Source organism: Acomys russatus, chromosome 28 (genome assembly GCF_903995435.1).
Source record: "Acomys russatus chromosome 28, mAcoRus1.1, whole genome shotgun sequence".
Classification (NCBI taxonomy): Eukaryota; Metazoa; Chordata; class Mammalia; order Rodentia; family Muridae; genus Acomys; species Acomys russatus.
Window position 1 is genome coordinate 27,309,179 of NC_067164.1, and position 7,270 is coordinate 27,316,448.

The window sequence follows — 7,270 nt, forward strand, 5'->3', positions numbered from 1 at the left end:
CTTCATCCTGCCAATGAGCTTGGCTGGTCTGAAGGTCAAGAGGTATAATGCTTGTAAAAGAGTTTATGCTGATCAAATGTTCCGCTCAAAATATTTCATTGGCAAATTTTTATTAAATCAAGTAGGAGAAAGGGGGCTCATTTCAGAAGCATTCAGGATAAATCTAGTAAGCAGGAGACAACAGTGCCCTGAAACGAAAACTGTGGCCCATCTCAGCACAGACCTGTCTTTTATGACCTACATTCAACTCACACAGAGAGGCAGTTTTGGGTAGAGACGTTGAAATGATTCGTCTATTTCCGTTATGTGGTAAAGTGAAGAAGAAGAAGAAAAAAAAATTCTGACTACAGTGTTGTGACTCAGCGATTGTAGAAGGTGGAATCAATTACCTGGTGTATGCAAACCAGATTAGTGTAACCATGAATTGCGATGTTATCAGGCCCGAGTCAGGAAATGCGAGCTACAGGAGCCCTGGTGATTACTGATGAAAGATTGGCAAGCTTGGTCCATGAATGAGTGTATGTCCAATATCGAAGGCTTGCAACATGTGCTGCAAGTTATTTCTCAGATGAGGGAAGCAAAAATCAAGCTCTGTAATTCCAAGAAGAAAATAAAAGTTAACCTCAATGCCATATGTTGTGGGGAAATGCAGATGACTCTCACACTTCATCGAGACCCTTTCTTCACTCAGGAAAATTGCCCACAATGACTACCTTAGCGTGAGATGTTCCCATTAAAAATGCATTCGGGTCAAAACAGATGACTTAGAAACCAACACAACATTGGTAACAGGCTGTGCAACAATACTTAGTCTGGTTCCCTAAAGGGGCCCATCACTGTACAGTTTGCCTTGTAATTTTGCAAAGATGGAACTGCCAAAGTGAGGTAGCAGGAGAGACTATATACTCGGTATTAACAACATTCGATTTGACTTCTGTGAATTGTGGCTGAGAGTTGACAAGTACTGTGAATCCATGTTCTAAGAACATGCCATTTTCTATGATCAATCATAATCCAAGTGTGGAGACCAAGGTGGGGGTGGGGTGGGGTGGAGGATGGGGGGCCAGGCGGGAATCTGTCCACATTTTATAAGTTGGAGCAGTTGAAGCGCAGGGCAGTAGAGACAGAATAGCTACATACATGACTCAGTACGGGCAGGGAAACAGCAAGGGTGAGGGTTTCTGATGGGGAAGCTTCTAGAAAGACAGACTAAGGAAGACTTAGCGGTGGTTTTCCCTCTTTCCCTCATTCATTCAGTCACTCAAACTGCATGCAAAAATTCCACAGTTTGTTTCCAATGTGCACAACAGTTTAAACCATAACAGCACATTGAAGATTTATCAGTTCGGTCCTAAATTTTTCTCCGTTCTGTCTAAGGAGAAAGACCACTGTCTATCTGTACTTCACAGAGTTTTGGTGACACGAAGTTTCCATTTCCTCCTTGTCCCTGAAGGACAACAAAGCCAGAAAGTCTTACTTTTTCCTGTGTCCCATTCCCTTTGTTAGATGGTGTCCTGCCCGCTGGTGACAAAACGTCCACCTCAGCCACAGCCGTGCATGGTTTGAGTGTGTGAGAACGTGTTTGTGAGTGTGTTTTTATCATTCCCTGTAATTGGTTTGTCTAAAACAAACATACAAAAGTAAGATAAATATTCAGTTAATTTTCCATTCCTTTTCCTCTGCAGTATACCTGCTTTGAAGAACATGTGTTTTACTTTTGGCCTGGTTTCTGTGGTAATCCGGGGACATGTTTCCTTCTGAGTCTCAAGTACCAATCAGTTGCTTTAGGACTCTGGGAGTCACCTTTCCTTGGCTTCTGAAAGGATCTTAAAAGCCACGTATGGCAACGGCACACAGTCAACTGTATTTACAAATGTATTGACTTGTCATCTCCTCTTCTGGATCCGATTTCTACAGTCTTTCTATAGCACAGCGGTTCTCAACTTGTGGGTCACAACCCTTTTTTGGGGGGTCACATATCAGATATTTTCATTATGATCATAACAGTAGCAAAATTATAGTTGTGAAGTAACAACTAAAATAATTTTATGGTTGGGAGGGGTCACCGTAAGATGGAGAATTGTATTAAAGTCACAGCATCGGGAACATTGAGAACCATTGCTGTAGCAGGATTCCTTCAACTATCTGAACAGAACACAAGAAATTGGCGGGGTGGGGTGGGGGGACCAGAAACAACCATGGTGTGTGAATCTTGGTTCTACTACTTGTGCGCTGTGTGATCCTGGGCAAGTTACTTGACTTCTCTGAGCTCTGGTAGCTGAGTGTGCAAAATATATGTTTAAGAATTCTAAGTCATCTCAGAAAATGTGATCAATAAACGTGACGGTTAATACTTAATCACGTATAGAATCAACTAAACCTCAAGTATCTGGGCACATCTGTGAAGGATTTTCTTGATTGGATCATTTAAGGTGAGATGATCCATCCTAAATCTAGGCCTATATGAAAAGACCTGGCAGCCTATATAAAAAGACCTGGAAGAAGGAAGTATAGGCGTGTTTTTACAACTTTTTAAATTTTGGATTCCTTAAATCTCTTTCTCCCTACTCCTCTGCCATCCTTTCCAATACCCAAACATCAAGTAGGAGAGAAAAATTAGTAGAGAGAAGGGGCGTACATAATTTTCCTTAGCTACTTCCTGCTATTTAGGGTCGTTCTTCCTTGGGGCAAGTCCACTCTTCAACTCAGGATACCTCCATTTTCCTATTACACTGCATCAACAGCAACCAGGAGCAGCAGGGGGAGCACCAGCAGCCTTCTTCTTTTTTGGAGACGTAGTCTCTCTCCTTTCCCCTCTCTGTCTGGCATTTCTCCCAACTGGCAAAGACCACGCCCCTTGTGAGGCACTTCACAGCTGACAAATATCACATGTCCTCTCAAGAGGCAGTCATCAGTTGTGGACAAACTGGAGCAGCCCCTGTATACCACACCTGGGATTTTAAAACAAAAAACTAAAAAGATGTTTACATGTAAACGAAAACCTCCACAACAAGGAAGCTTTTGGGCGTGTGTGTGTGTGTGTGTGTGTGTGTGTGTGTGTGTGTGTGTGTGTACACATGTTTGTCCTCACTGTCCTTGGCAGGTTTCTTTATCATGCTCCTGGGTCATTCTTCTAGTGTCAGAAGCTACTTCTTCAGGATTCCAATCCAATTGTAGACTGAAAGCTGGCAGCTATCCAGGCCTTCCCTGAGACTGCTCAGATCTCCACAAACCATGCCAATAAAACCCCTGTGAGTATATTTCTACATTGCCCCTCTATGAGTTCCTTTAGAGAACTCTGACTAGTACAAATTGCAGCACCAGGAATGGTCCTAGAGTAACAGGATTTTAAGGATGAGCTACCTAAGGATCTTGGAACAGGCTTTGCAGTTCACCAATGCAGTTACTTTGTGTTAGTATAAAGACCTGAAAGCCCTTGGTTAGAAATATTTAAGGGCTTGCTGCATAGAAAAGGGAATTAGTGATTCTGTAGATAAAACTTTTGATGATTTATAGAGACATAAGGAAATAACAATGCTGGCTGACTGCTTCTAACATTTCTGAATAAACTGACAACAGAAAGGAATGAGCTCTGTGATAAAATTAACTAGCATCTCAGGATACTGTGACAAAGGAAAACTCAGTGATATAACTGACTGGCTCCAGAAGGACATATACAATCTAAAGGTTTCTAAGTGTATGTTGGAAAGAATCTTCCCTCCAGCAGCCACAGAGCTCAGGTTCAGAAAATTGAACTGAAGACCTCATTAGAAGGTTGGTTGAAACACAGCACAAATTCAAACACTAGCCCCAGAGGGTGTTGGTGGTTAAAGTAAGAAAATGCAGGGGAAAATGGACTCCTGTAACTTGAGATGGAGATGTGGGTGTCTGGCAGACCCTACTGAGACTGAGGACTTTGAACTTTGAACCCTCAGATTCTTAAAGGTTTATCTCACCAGAGGAAGTAGTCTCTCTACCCTTTGCAGAGGATATATCCTTCCCTCCCCTTGCAATGTTGCCCTCTCTGTTTTTGATTTAAGGAATTAATCCTTGTCTCCCAAACCCTTGGTGACATTTTTTTGAGGGAAATGCCAGTCAAGACAATACTGATGTCACCCAGGGCCCACCAATAGTCACCTGTAACCAGACTTAAGGCAAATAAGGCCCCTAGAGGGAAGGTAGAACATGTAGTCCATGAGGAGGTGTGATACACCACTAAAAAACTTAATGGGTTTGCTAATTCATTCAAGTGGAAGTCTGTATAGGAATGGATTTTAAGGACATGGGATAATGGTAGAAGAAACATAAAACTGGAATGGGCTGAGTTCATCAACACCTCCTCTGAGTAGAGATTCTAGGTCTAATATGGAAGCTCACACAGTAAAAAGGCTGTCAAATGTTTGAGTGGTTGGCTGAAGCTGTTTATTAAAGATGGCCTACTAACTTGGAGATGCCTGAGATCCCTTGGCTTCCTGTTGATGAAGGGATTTTATGGCTCAGGGAAATTATAATAGAGTGGGCACAATGGGTAAAACCTAATTCTCCACAAGAGGATTGCCCAGAAGAAAGACCCTTCACTAATCCTATAAAACACAAAATAGCGAGAGGGACCACAAGAACATTTAAAGAGCATTGTTGTCACTTCTTTCCTTGTGTCAGACGTAGGGCTGGAAATACAACTACTCAATTTTGTGGATTAAAATGTGTTGTGTTTAATTGGACCCCAAGGTATCAGGGGTAGCATTGACTCACCAAAGGCAAGGTGAGGGTAGACATTTTTCATGGGCAGCATAGGAAAAGCAATGTTCATAATGAACCATAATGTTCAGCATAGGTAAGGTGATTTTTATGGTAGAAGAACTTGAATGAACCTTTGGTACTGGGTAATTGGTCCGAGTGTTTCCAGGCCTGAAATAGATAAGATGCCTACTGTATTTTTGTTTGATCTGTGTAAGCGGAAAACTTCTCAGACAAATAAAGAAAGGTTATGTTGGATTGTGTCAAAAGGGAATCTTGACCTGAGAACCAGTTTCCAGACTTGATCCAGGTGCGGCCACCTAATGCCTTGAATGAAGGGACCTAAGGAAGGGCCTTGATGAAATACCTGAGAATTCTAGTGTTAGCCTTTCTCCAGCCCTTCCCCAGAGGCCGTACAACATTTTACAAAGGTAAGTGTACACTGAGGAGTAGGAAACAATCAGGTTTTCCAGGGGCTATTGGATCTTGGTTCTGAATTGACACTGATTCCAGAAGATTCCAAGAAGCATTGAGGCTTATGGAGGTCAGGTGACAAGTGGAGTTTTGGCTGAAGTTTGATTCACTGTGGGTCTGATGGGTCCTCGAACTCCTGTGGTTCTTTCTCCAGTTCTAAATGTATAATATATATATATATATATATATATATATATATATATATATATATATATATATATATATATATATATATATACACACACACACACATACACACACACACATATATTATATATACACACACATACATATATATGCGCCTAGAAATTTGGCAGATTTTCCACACTGGTTCCTGAACCTGAACCTGTGGAGTGAGGGCTATTATAGTTGAGATGGTTGAGAAGGACAAATGGAAGACATTGGAGTTGCCTTGATGAGGGAAAAACAGTGAACCAAAGGCATTATCTCATCCCTGGAGGAATTGCAGAAATTATGCCACCATCAAGGACATGAAAAATACACGGGTGGTTGCTACACCACTACACATCTCTGCTTTGGTCCCCTACCTGGCCCCTGCAGAAGACAGGTAGATCTCAAAGAATGACAGCTGACTGCTGGAAACAAGCAGTGACTCAATGCAGCTGCTGTACCAGATGTGGTATCCTTACCTAAGCAGATAAACACATCTCCTGATAATATTGTATGCAGCTGTTGATCTAGCAAATGCCTTTCTCTCCATACTGGTCTGTAAGGACCACCGGAAGCAATTTGCTTTCAGCTGGGAAGGCCAGCAGTATACTTTTACAGTTTTACCTGAAAGGTATACCAGCTCTCCAGCCCTGAACTTAGCTCAAAGGGATCTTGATCTTTTATGTCTTCCACAAAATAGCATACAGGTCCACTATATGGATGACATTTTGATGGCTGGATCAAGTGAGCAGGAAGTAGCAACCACTTTGGACTCACTGGTAACACATATGCGTATCAGGGGATGGGAAGTAAATCCAATCAAATTTCAAGGATGAGTCCAGTGGTCTGAGGCATTCAAAGGTGCAGGATACGTTATTGCACCTGGCCTTTCCTACTACCAAGAAAGAAACATATTGCTTAGTGGACCTATTTGAATTTTGGAGACAGGACATTCCTCTTTTGGGTGTGTTATTCTGGACTATGTAACAAGCCTAGAAAACTGTGGGGCCTGGAACAGAGAAGGCTCTCCAACAAGTCCAGGCTGTTCTACCGCTTGGACCATATGACCCTGCAGACTCAGTGGTGCTCGAAGTGTCAGTAGCAGATAGGGATGCTGTTTGGATCCTTTGACAGGTCCCTAGGGGTGAATCACAGAGGAGACCTTTGGGATTTTGGAGCAAGGCTCTACCATCATCTGCAGGCAACTGCCGATCTTTGCCTGCTATTGGGCGTTAGTGAAAGTTGAATGTTTGACAAGGAACCACCAAGCTACCATATGACCTGAACTGTCCATCGTAAACTGTTATCTGACCAATGAAGCCATAAACCAATGTGCACAGCAGCAAACCACTATCAAATAGAAGTGCTATATACATGATCGGGCCCAAGCAAGTACGGAGGGCACAAACAAGTTAGATGAAGAAGTTGCCAAAATTCCTGTGCTTTCTACTCCTGTCACAATTTCTTCTGCTTCCAAGCATGTAACCATAACCTTATGTGTATGCTGTAATCAGTTGACTGAGGAAGACAAGTCTAGGGTTTGGTTTACTTGATTTATTGATTGTTCTGCATGCTATGCCAGGATCAGCCAGAGAACGTTTTCTTTATGCAGTTGGTGCGTAGTACTCTCTCGTGGCCTCTATTGTCTGAGCCATAGCTAGAAAGGCCTCCCCGACTCCAACGTGACAATGTGTTTTATCAAGCTCTATGCTGAAGTCTTTTGCTTATTTGGAGTGTTCTAGCATTCACAGCACTTTAGATACGAATCCCAGCTTGTTCTTCTTGCTGCTGATCCCTCAATTACTCCCACGTGGGTTTTACTGAAAAGTCTACCTCGATGCCAACTGATTTCGACACTGCCTTTTGTCACCTGTCAAAACCCTGTAGG